The sequence below is a fragment of the Lethenteron reissneri genome, chromosome 17 (assembly GCF_015708825.2).
Source record: "Lethenteron reissneri isolate LAM-NWPU_2019-01 chromosome 17, ASM1570882v1, whole genome shotgun sequence".
In the NCBI taxonomy this organism is placed as follows: Eukaryota; Metazoa; Chordata; class Hyperoartia; order Petromyzontiformes; family Petromyzontidae; genus Lethenteron; species Lethenteron reissneri.
Genome location: NC_083795.1, coordinates 8,434,620 through 8,447,579, shown reverse-complemented (window position 1 = coordinate 8,447,579; position 12,960 = coordinate 8,434,620).

The window sequence follows — 12,960 nt, the reverse complement described above, 5'->3', positions numbered from 1 at the left end:
AGTAATTACAACTAGCTTCATCAGGCGACAGGCAAATTTGTGGAGAAGTCCTCCTGTTTCGTTTCTCATATAGAGGCGTGGATGTGGTGACCACACTTCTGCGCTCTTGCGCAAAGAGGGGGGGGGGGGTGTTAATGAAATGTTCATTTTTAGTTGGGAGTTGTTTGTTAGTTTAGCAAATTTGTTCATTTGGGTTGTGTTAGTTTTGTTAAATACATTATCAGCTGATTGCTGTGTAATTGTGTCGATTATATTCCAGTGATCTGTAAACTGGTAATTTACTTGTTTATATTCGTTATCTTGGTAACGACGATATTGACTGCGCGATTGATATTAAATTTCAATATGTGCGTTATATCACGGATGGGAAACGTTTTCCTTACTTAGGGCCATATCGGATTTTCAAATACGGGCGCCACTCGATATAGGGACAGATACGTTGTCCGTTAAGCGAAATTCCGTTTATCGAAAGCCTATTTTAAATTATTGGAGGTGCGTTCCTATGGGAGGAAAACAAACTATTCGGCCCCAATACTTAGTAAAATCAATGCAGCAAACCTTAAAGCACATTTAATCTAAAATCGATCACTTGTATATTGGACATTTTAAAACATGTCGCGAAAAAAACTCTGCAGGGTGGTCCAGATGAACTTGGAACCCCCATTAAATCCTCTAAAACGTCCTATTTGTAAGTAAAGTTTATTTATACGCAAAAAGAATATGCAAAGGTAAACCAATGTTAGGGGTCAATTCATTGGAGGGTCACGATACATCTGGACCAACCTGTGCAGATCTCTTTTCCACTTTTTTTTCCACTTCTGCTATCACTTGCACTTGACATGCCTCTTTCCAGACACCTTGACTTTAACTGAAGAACTCTTTAGATCTGAAGTTTTCGTGACTGCAGGGATCCATACTCTTTGGTTCTTTCGGTAAAGTCACGTAGGTATAACTCTTTGGTCGGATAACATAACAGTCAACACCCTACCTGGTTAATCAACCAGGTAGGGTGTTGACTGTTATGTTATCCATACGAAAAAAATAACATAACAGTCAACACCCTACCTGGTTAATCAACCAGGTAGGGTGTTGACTGTTATGTTATCCGACTCTCTGTTGTATTACAGTACATTTCTAAGTATACTAGATTTGTCTTTCTATTTCATTTATACCTGATGATGATTGCTTGTGTTGCAATCGAAACTTCGTATGCTAGTATTTAATTTATTGTTTTCTCTTGATACGTGACTTTATCGAAAGAACCAAAGAGTAATTCCTGCAGTCACGAAAGCTCCAAATTAAGCTCGTAGGTAAAATGTATTTGATTGTATACCTACGTGACTTTACCGAAAGAATCTAAGAGTATGAAGAACTCTTCTTCTTCCGAGTAACCTTGAAACATTCTGCACAGGACCGACATGAAGAGCGTCGCGCAAAGCACGTGGATCAGCATACAGAACCATCACAGCTGTCAACCCACACGGTTCCCTCCGTGTTCTTGTACAGGGAAATTGAGTTTTCAGGTCCATACGGCGTACATCCGTTTCAATACTAACTGAATGATTACTAATCTATCTTGAGAGAAATACAAATAATTTTAACCGCTCTGACAGCTACAGGCTGAGTGCGGCCTGGAAGCGTTATGATGAAGTAATTGTAAGATGAGGAGATCAATAGAAAGGCAGAAGAAGAGGCGGGGTGAGCACAGCGGATCCTACATGAGTGGGACAAACACGTGGAAGAAGAAAGGATCTTACAATTACAATTCCTTCATAGAGGAAACGCATACTAATTAAATGATTTCGATTTAAAGCTTTCGTGACTGCAGGGATTCATCTTGTTGGTTCTTTCGGTAAAGCCACGTAGAAGGGAAGTAATAAAATAATAAAAATAAAACACAATAAAATAATTCTCAAGACCGAAACGTCGTGGGAATTATTTTATTGTGTTTTATTTTTATTATTTTATTACTTCCCTTCTACGTGACTTTACCGAAAGAACCAAGAAGATAATTAAATGATTACTAATCTTTTATATCATTACAATACCCCCCCCCCTTCTTATTTCTGCACCTGGTGGGTTCAGTGATGAAGTCGTCTTGCTCTATTTAAGATTGGAAGCGGGTGGATTGCTTCACTATTTGATGATGCTGAATGTAATTACTAGCGAAACGTCGTACTCAAATTGGCAATGTTGTGTATTTACTCTCCAACGCACCTGTGAGCTGAAGTAGTAATTGGCGCGTTTTGTTTACGTGACAAATCCCGAACTGATTGGCTGTGCCGGGTGGTGGAGGGTTACGACACATTTATACTTACACGATCTAACCCAAAAACCTTTATCATGAAGAAAAATGTTTTGTCTATTTGTTTGTGTTTCTCCCTCGCGATGGGACTTTGTAGGCTGAACGTTGAGATGTATATGGTCCACGGGGTGACCGATAGGGTCTTAATTGGTCTGTAATAAGGTAGGGCACTGACAAGGGGTTGACAGGTTTGTAGAGGTGAGTGCACTAGTGGTGAGTGTACTAGTGGTGATTGTATAATTTCGATTTAAAGCTTTCGTGACTGCAGGGATTCATCTTCTTGGTTCTTTTGGTAAAGTCACGTAGAATGGAAATAATAAAATAATAAAAATAAAACATAATAAAATAATTCTCATTATTTTATTAGAGAGTCTTCTCGACAGACCTGTTCTTCACCTGAGGACGACTGCTTGCGTTGTGGCCGAAACGTCGTGAGAATTATTTAATTATGTTGTATTATTATTAATTTATCATTTCCATTCTACGTGACTTTACCAAAAGAACCAAGAAGATTGTAAAATTGTTTGTGTTTCCCCCTTGTGATGGGACTTTGGAGGATGAACGTTGAGATTTGTAAGGTCCACGGGGTGACCAATAAGGTCTGAATTAGTCTGTAATAAGGTATGCAGAATGTGCGCTCGTACAAACGACGACAGACCGTGCATTCTTAGAGACACACGCATTCGCCGTAAATGATGATTTAATGTAACGTTCATCGAATTCGTTACCCACAATTTACAAGTTTACGTTGCAGCGAAATTCCGGATAGTGAGTTGCCGTAAAGCGAGCGACAACTGCAACTTTCAACCTCATTTGGAAAGCATGAAGACATATATATGCACATATTCTTTGGGTCTTTCGGTAAAGTCACGCAGATAGAACAGTAAAATAATAAAAAGGAAAAAAGAAAGAAAAAGAAGTGAAAATAGAAATATTTATTTATTTTTAATTCACTTTAATGAATATAAAGTGAATTAAAGATATTTTTTAATTCACTTTATTTTCGTTTTTATTATTTTATTGTTCTATCTACGTGACTTATACCCAAAGAATATGAAGTCTTGCAGTCACGAGATATATGCGCATTTTAAGTGCTGTGCAAGACGTGAACATATATTTTAACGTGTAAGAGAACAATATATTGCAAATGTACAGCCCCTTTCCAATCCACTGCCGGATGAAGACGAGACACTTTATAAATGGTTTAAATATCCTGTAACTTGCTCACTGGTGTTAGCTGCGACTAGAAATCGAACTTATAGGCCATTACCACTCCACCCCAGTATAGAACAGTCGTGGAAATACAGTATACATACCTCACTATCCTTCATGGCCAAATATAAGTGATTATTAATTTTTAAAAAATTTTAATGCAGTCTTGACGAGATTCAGAATACTTTAAGTTTACATTATTTTTTGAATTTTTTTGTGGTAATTGACAGCACAAAATGAAATGAATTCGAAAAATACGTACACAACCCATTGCATTGATGTTAGTGAACGACACCACTCTGTGCTGACCTCGTGACATTACGGGGTCAGCCAAGAGCAAGCAGCATGGATGTAAGCATGAGAGGGAGTGCCTTCGGAGTGTGCGCAAGCTGGCCCCAAACCTGAGTCGGGTCAATCCCGCAAAGCTGCCATGGGAATCTGATCAGAGCCCAAGTTGCCCAGGTCACAAACCAAAGCAGCTTTCCTCCCAGTGGCCGTGCAACTGCACAATAAGCCTGCCACAGTGGAATAGATATCTTGTGTGCAGGTGGTGCAAATGTATCCATGAGCCAGAAGGGCCCATGGGCTAAGAAGAGGGGGCCCCATTTAATTCCGAGCGCCGGGACTCGTGCCAACCACAGTAGGCCATTCGTCTCCCACACATCGAGATGGTCTCCCACGTGGATCATCTCCAGCCACGTGATTTGTCAAATACAGCGAGCTCATCTCCCAGTTTCCCACACACTGTGTTATCTCCCACACAGATTGTCTCTGGCACAGTGTGATGTGTCCCACATTGTGAAACATTCATCTGCTAGGATCCCTTGGCAAAGACATGCACGTGGCCAAAATGTGTGGATAATCATATAGCCTCAAGCCTCGGCAAATTCCATGAAACAATGACTTCCAAGACTAAAAAAACCCCTGCCCTGAAATCCTTTATATAGCTCAAACCTCTCTTTTTATGTTTAAATATGTGCCATTCACCTCTGCTCTCCATCTGGTTCACATTAATCATGACTGTACCAATTCATTCTTGAATAAGAAACCTCTAATTCAGAATCCTTTAAACTCACCATGGCCTATTTTGCTGGCCATGCCCGTTCATCACATTTACTCATACGGCCTTTAACCAGCATTTGTGGGTCTCACATTGCGTTACAACAAGATGTTAGGAACTCGCTTCCAAGATGTATACCACTTTCATTAACCACATTTTCGCCAGTTAACTACATTCGCGTGAGATTGGGACACGAGCAAGATATTAACAAAACATGAGGATTCTTAAACTTATTGTTAATAACTTACAATATTTACTTTTCAGTAAATGTGAATAATCCATAAAATATGTATCCTAATATACATCGCTAAATTACGTATTTGTTTATAATCATTCCAAGGACACGCACACTAGTCCATGTTTAAAACGACACTATGGGAGTTTAATAAAAGTACGTCCATTAGAGGGCAGTATATAATCAACCAGGGCGGGAAAACCATTGCCGGAGGTGCCAGATAACTTGCGCTAAACCCATTTTTGCATAAGAGAAACGTCGCTTTAAGAGCTTGATTTCGATATCGGCGTATTTGCTAACCCTATCGATTTAAGCCATCGGCTTAAATTGGTGTACGGCATATACAATTTCCAAGCTAAAAAACTTGAAAACATTCATGCAATTTTAGCTTTTAAAATCAGTATGCGGTAAGGGGTTTATACATCGTCAGTCTACCACATACATTGGTAGGTTTGGTAAGTATGTATTGGTATAGGGCCCGTTTTGTTCAAGTATAAATGAAGTCATATAAGTCTACTTTGCCAGACAGGAGGTACCTGAAGCTCTCCTTTTTAAATTCTAATAGAAGCCATGTGGTGTGTCCATACCCTCAACAATTGAAGGCATGTGTCAATTAAAATAAATGACTGAAAGCCTTTTTTTTTTACTGATTACAGGTTATGTCGACATGGATTTTTTTCTGATAATTTAAATGGATAAACAGTTAAAACATTAAATATCTAATGGGTATTTTCTAGTTTGATCTCAATTACGATTTGGTGTTACTTGGTACCAAGACAAAAAATATATTTATAAAAGTAGCCAATACAGGATTTGTTGTCAAAAATACACTTACAGTACGCGTAATAATGATCACATCTAAATTGTTACTTATTGTAAACTTTACTTTAAAACCCATATATTTGGAATGATGATAATATAGTTTAGTAAAGTTGATAGATAAAACAAAGTACATACAGACCTTTGTCAATACATTTCTGGATGAAGGCCTCCCCACACCATGTCAGTCATGGGAGTTGATTGACTATAATTCACCATATTGGTCAGTATGGGTTGGTGAAGGGGTATGCATAGGACCAGTTCAGATATAACTAGTCACTGATGTTAGCCGTGGGCAGGTATCTGTGATTGCTGGTTTCATAGTGCGGTGCATTAACCATTATGTCACTGCTCCAACTGTTTAATAAATCGTGATTTTGTTTTGAAAATGTGTACCTTAAATGAATGGGAAAATCCTGTGCAACATATGGCATTGATTTTGTGACTTTTATCTTTTTTACTTCCTATTAGTCATGGGAACCCGTGTGGCGGCATCAGTCACCCACACAACGCGCGGCAGGAAACCACAATAGAGAAGCTGCCGCCGGAATGCCGACAGCTGGCCCACGTGAATATTCCTGGAAAATTAAGAAACTGTAATTGAAATTAAACACCAAATGTATTTTCAATCCTTGACTTTCAATTGCAAATAATTTATACCTAAAATGTAGACTGCAATACACGAAATGTACAGGACCTTTTAAAAGTAAATGGCTGACTCCTCAGGAAATAACATGATAACGTAATGAAATTCATTAGAAATTCATATTTTTTTGCAACTGCTTTCAAGACCTACTCTGAAGCAAAACCAGCCTTTTCACTTATACCTTGGTGCATGATTGTGAATTTTACAATCAAATATTAGCATTTTATTTTTGCTTATCTTACAGAGAACACCCAGGCCAAAACATTCATCTTTAAGGGGAGCTTTTCTGCAAAAACAGTCTGCTCCTAAGGTATGGTGATAGAAATTTTATTTGGTAATACAGCGGCACATGCCACCTTTGATGTCCATCTGGGCCCTCCTGTGGTCCATATGTCCTGAGCTCATGGGTGGGTGAAAAGCCCTGAGTATATAAATTGGATTGCACATGAAGGGCATACAGTACATCTCAAGCCAAGCATGCTTCAAAGGTAATGCAATCAGCAACTATATTATAAAATAACATTTACAGAACTGCCGATGTGTCATAATTCAGGGTATGATTGCTTTCAATGTATGTCCACACAATATGTACTGTTATTGGCTATAACCTAATCACCCAGAATGCACCTGATCTTGTCAGTTCTCTGAAACTGTGCAGGGTGATCATAGCTGAATTGGTCCTGGATACCCCGCTTCACTAATTCACACTGAGCAGTGTTGTAAGGTATGGTGACAACCCTCCTGACCCACACAGCATTGGGAGACCTTCATACAGCAGTGGATTGAATATTTACTATGTGGACTGTGTTGTAATGGTTTTGATTTGAAGCTTTCGTGACTGCAGGGATTCATATTCTTGGTTGTTTCGGTAAAGTCACGTAGAAGGGAAATAACTTTACCGAAAGAACCAAGAAGATGAATCCCTGCAGTCACGAAAGCTTTAAATTGAAATTATATATTGTTCATATATAAAAAAAATATTCATAATAAAAAATATATTTTTATTATTAATAAACCTCATTTATAAAAATATATATAATTTTATAAATACAAATTATTATTATTTTATTGTTTCCCTTCTACATGACTTTACCGAAAGAACCAAACATATGTGTTGTAATGGTTTATTAATTGCATAAAGTGTACTTATATTATTTAATGTTGACATTTAATTGTTGATACTGTATTACGGAGAGAAATAATAATTTAACCGACAGGATAAGGAGAAGTAACAAAGATGAGATACAGACATACATTGTGCGATGATCATTGTTTTCCCCATATTTTATCAACGTGTATGTTGAAATATGGTGAAGCCAATCCACTACCGACACGACGTGGGGGTGCTTTCATCCACCAGTGGATTGACAAAGGTATATTCACACACGTGTGTACATATCTCGGCAGATACTCATCTAGTTAAATTAAGTTTACATAAACCATACACGTAAATATTGACGATAGAAATGTAATCATACAATTCTGGCTCCTTGATAAAAGGGCAGGACTATCATATTTTTTATAATGCATATTTAAGCTTCTGAGAATGTACAAATTCATTATACATTTATAGAGCCGTTTGCTTGGGGACTGTCACATCCCCTTGCCTCATTAAGTTTAAATTGTTATTTTCACTTTTCAATTAATTTTCAAATTTACTGTAATATCACTTTTAATTAAATCGTAAAAAAAACGAAAGGCTACCGTAAAACTATCCTCTTTGGTCCAAGAAACAATGAACACTTAACTTTATAGGTATGTTTGAGGCGGTTGATAATACTATGTAATGCAATTATTGTTCCTGGGCAGTAAGTGTTATTTCGTAATTGCTTATGCCTAAAAAGTATAGAAAATTTATATTATTCCCCACAAACTTTGCTTTTGTGACCAGGACAGTGATATTTTTAAATGTACATATTTTCAATGAGAAAACGGACTAATTTGTGTCTTTTCGTTCACATAAAGTCAGAAAACAACAACATATGAATCAAAATTAAATTGTATTATACTAAAGTAACAAAAAAAATGACTACAAAAGATTTAGAAGTGAGTAGTTTTTCGATATTTACGATTATACTGTAAAACACTTTCACGAATCAGCCCCCAAATGTAGTCTCCCATCATGTTCTCGTTATATTGTCCTTGTTAGTGGCGTTCAAAGTCCAGTATATCCTGGTGGAAGCGCTCGCCTTGCTCCTCCGAGTACGCTCCCATGTTCTTCTTGAATTTATCAAGATGAGCATCAAGGATATCGACTTTGAGGGACATCCTACAGCCCATTGTGCTGTAGTTCTTCACCAGTCTCAACCAGCTCCACGTAGTTTTCGACCTTGTGATTGCCCAGGGAGCCGTGAACCACTGCGACAAAGCTGTTCCAAGCCGCTTTCTCCTTACTAGTGAGCTTCTTGGGGAATTCATTGCACTCCAGGATCTTCTTTATTTCTGGTCTGACGAAGACACCATCTTTGACCTTTGCCTCAGACAGCTTAGGGAAGAAGTCTTGAAGGTACTTGAAGGCTGCCGACTCCTTATCGACAGCTCTGACAAATTGTTTCATAAGGCCCAATTTGATGTGTAGTGGTGGCATCAGCACCGTCTGGTAGTCCACCAGTGGCTCCCACTTGACGTTGTTCCTCTCCACAGAGAACTCGTTCCGCTGTGGCCAGTCCTGCCTGTGGTAGTGCGCCTTGGTGTCCCTGCTGTCCCAAAGGCAAAGATAACAGGGAAAATCTTGATTTTAAGCTTTCGTGACTGCAGGAATCCATACTCTTTTGTTCTTTCGGTAAAGTCACGTAGGTAGAAAAATAAAATAAAATAAAAATAATATATCACGACGTTTCGATCGCAACACAAGCGGTCGTCCTCAGGCGGAAAAAATAATCCAGCAGTGGAACTGCTGAACCAGCGAGAGAGCTGTTACAATATATATAACCATATATATTGTAATTGTCATCTGGATCTACAACGTCTTCCTCGCTCTCTGAATTGCTGCTCTCTTCTAAAGACGGCTGCTCTCTCTCCGGAGGAGTGGGTACGGGGAGCTCATGGCAGTGTGGTACCGGGCGATCGATGAAGAAAGGTCCAGATACGTGATAGCAGGTGCATTCTTGCCAGTCCGACGTTTGTAAGGGTCCACCATGCAAAAGTAGCAGTTGCTTGAGTGGTCAGTGGCTTCCCGCCAAATTATTGGGATAGGGAAATTAATGGCTCTATTTCCCCCTCTGTACCATCCTACAAAAATACATTTATTTCACCCATAACTAATGGGTAAAATAAATAACATTGAAAATTGTAAAACATTTTAAAATTAAAAACTTTTAGTATAAACTAATTTAGAACAAATTTTACAACGTTAAATTCCGAGCAACAATTGTCCATCTTACCTTCCAGAGTTTTTTTGCATTGCTCGCAGGTGAAATTAGGTGCCCAGGGTTTGTCTTGATCCCCGACAGGCATGCCGAAATATGCCTTGTAGGCCTCACACATCTTAGCAGATGCTTAATTGGCCGCAGACATAGCAAAATGCGTCTGCCGGATGATTGCAGCCTCTTGATGCCATCTCAGAAAAATGCATATATGTATTCACTTAGGCAGCTGGAACTAAACTGGACTGGTGGGCTTTAGTATTTATACAACTATTTATATTACTGGAAAGTTCTAGAATGTTCTAGAAGTTACTCCAAGTTTACTCAGTACTGAATCTATCTGGAATGTTCTGGAAAATAGGTACATTTCTAAATATCACTGTCCTGGTCACAAAAGCAAAGTTTGTGGGGAATAATAGCCATTTTTTGTACTTTTGAGGCATAAGCAATTAGGAAATAACACTTACTACACAGGAACAAAAAAAATTTGCACAGTGTATAATTTATGTATTAGTGCAGAAATAAAGGTTAAATTGAAGCCAATAATTGCACAAATGTTTACTCAGTGTTTATAGAAGTGGTTTGTAATGCTTTGTTGTCCATTTTAATTTTGTTTAATAATTATTTGCCTATCAAACCTCATGAGCTGCTGCTGTATGTTAAGTTAGTTGCCTATTTTTCGAGAGCAATATTGTTAAAATTTAAATGTACACGTGTCTGTTATGTTACTCGCTCAAAGTTGGGCTATCCATCAATTCTAGTAATCGATAACTCGACGAATCGGAGTTAGTGTCCCCTTTGTTCCCACTTGGGTATCGGGCGCGGCCGTTCCACGCTCTGCTTGGTTTGCGGGTCTGGCCACCACGTTAACGCGCCCAGAAGTAATTGACTACAAAGAAAATAGCCGATGATATTTTTTCGTCGTTTGCACGGATTGTTGCATCACGGAGATGTACTGGGGAGGTTTGGCTGATAGAATTAGCTTATGAATGGACGTTAATTTGTGAATTGATGCATTGTTGCACCCCTTACTGTTCATGGTGGCAAACTAGAAATTTTAATCAAAACTACGGGAATGCGTCAATAACTGAATGGATGAAACACTAATGTGGTTGCATAATTATAATAAAAATAAGAGCAATGGCCCAGAATAACATACATGCAGGACTAGGGGCAATTTTAGAAGCTGGAAATGTTGATGGTAAAAGACATTTGGCATTAACACTTGTACAGAATTTGGTACAGAAATACATCGTATTTGAATTTGCAGTACTGTAGTATGTAATGTCACATGTACACAAAGGTATATATAGCACGTGTATTTTTTAAAATGTTTTATTCACGTATCACATATTATACATGTTAAGGCAAATGTGCAGCGCTGCAATTGCTTTCATATGCCAGAATCATGAATTAAATTTGTACATAAACTTGATCCGATGAGCGATGAAACTCTTCTTCACAGATGCAGGTCAGCAAGTTACATACACACTTTTTCTTGGTTCTTTCGGTAAAGTCACGTAGAATTCACCTGAGGACGGCTGCTTGCGTTGTGGCCGAAACGTCGTGAGAATTATTTTATTATGTTTGATTTTTATTATTTTATTATTTCCATTCTACGTGACTTTACCGGAAGAACCAAGATGATGAATCCCTGCAGTCACGAAAGCTTTAAATCGAAATTTTACATAAACACTGTTGACGGAAGGGCTTCCAACAGAGGAAGCTTTAGAGAGAAACGAGAGGATATTGGGCTGGACAGATGTGTCCAGGTGCGAGTATTCATGTTTGACCTCACCTCACCATACATGACCTCCTGATCGACTAACTGTAGTTAACTATTTAAACTGCTGGGTGGTCCAAGGTACGGAGTTGGTGGAGGGGAGTGGATTTAAGGAGCTTGCACGTTATTTCATTGGCCCCTCTGACAGATGGAAACGAACTGGCAATGTCTACATTGCAAGTCGATTGTGCTTAACCATGACACCGCGGCAACATTCACACGTTGAAAAGCAATTCATTCTAATTTCATTGTATCTCATCAGTTATGGGTGATAATTATTTTCATCGTACAAAATCCTATGAGATTGAATGCAAATGTTCCGCTGATGGAGGATATTTTTTCGTTCTAATCTAACTTAAAACGATGTAAAGTGAATGTTTGTAAATGCTTTTCCTGCTTTTTAAATACCCTCATTATTACAGTTCATGGGACTTACAAATGTGGTGTAAATGATAACAGTTAAATTAGCTTATTGTAGAAATGTGTCTGCATTAGAGTGGCGTGCTTAACGCGAGGATTATGTCCGTCAGTTCTTATCAGTTAAGCCAGGCATTTTTTGAAAGTCCTGGGCTAACAAACGCTGCACACAAAGTGTCAGTCATGATTCATGTATTGCAAGGTTAAATATAGAACCGTTAATACATTCTACAACGAAGTATATCTGGTTCACAGGGACAAACGAAGTGCAGCATGTTACAAGAAACAAGGGACTGGAAGAGACAGATCATAGTCTTTGGAACCTCATTTGCCAGTAAAAAATATGGCAACAAAAACTGACACCTTTTTTACAAGGACTCATGTTTGCATAGACCACAATACCTGCAGTCATAATGCAAACAAAAAACATAACTCTGTATGCATTGTCCTTCAAGTTGATTGGTCCACACCCGAGACAGCTTTCCTTAGAGCCTAGTCTCACATGGGTTGGACCACATGGGTTGGACCAACCCATGTGAGACTACGCTCTAAGGGGTGTGGACCAATCAACTTCAAGGACAGCGCATACAGAGTTATGTTTTTTGTTTGCATTATGACTGCAGGTATTGTGGTCTATGCAAACATTACTCCTTGTAAAAAAAGGTGTTAGTTTTGTTGCCAGATAGAAGGGTAAAAAAACAATTATCAGATCATAGTCTGTTAACCCCCAGATTGGGGATGACACGTGATAATGACCATTGATGGTAAAGGTAAACGTGCAGCCTTACAGTTATTTCCTGTATGTATATATGTTGAACTTCTTTCGCCCCGTACATAGCCAACCCTGCCAATGCTGGCAGAATGGCCTACACGAGAAGGATCTCTATAGAGCTCCTTGAAGAGCTCCTTCTAGAAGTTACTTTGGCCTACTCTGAGACATTGGCCAGAGGTCTTGGATGAGATGAGAATGCCCACACTTTACCCCACCACACGTGACCTGTCAATCAACTGTGGTGTGTCCATTTATATAATTACAACCTGAAAAGAGTTGGGTGGATTTAAGAAGCTCGCCGTTGAAGCTACAATAAGTGATTGCAAATTGTATGTCATTAATTCAA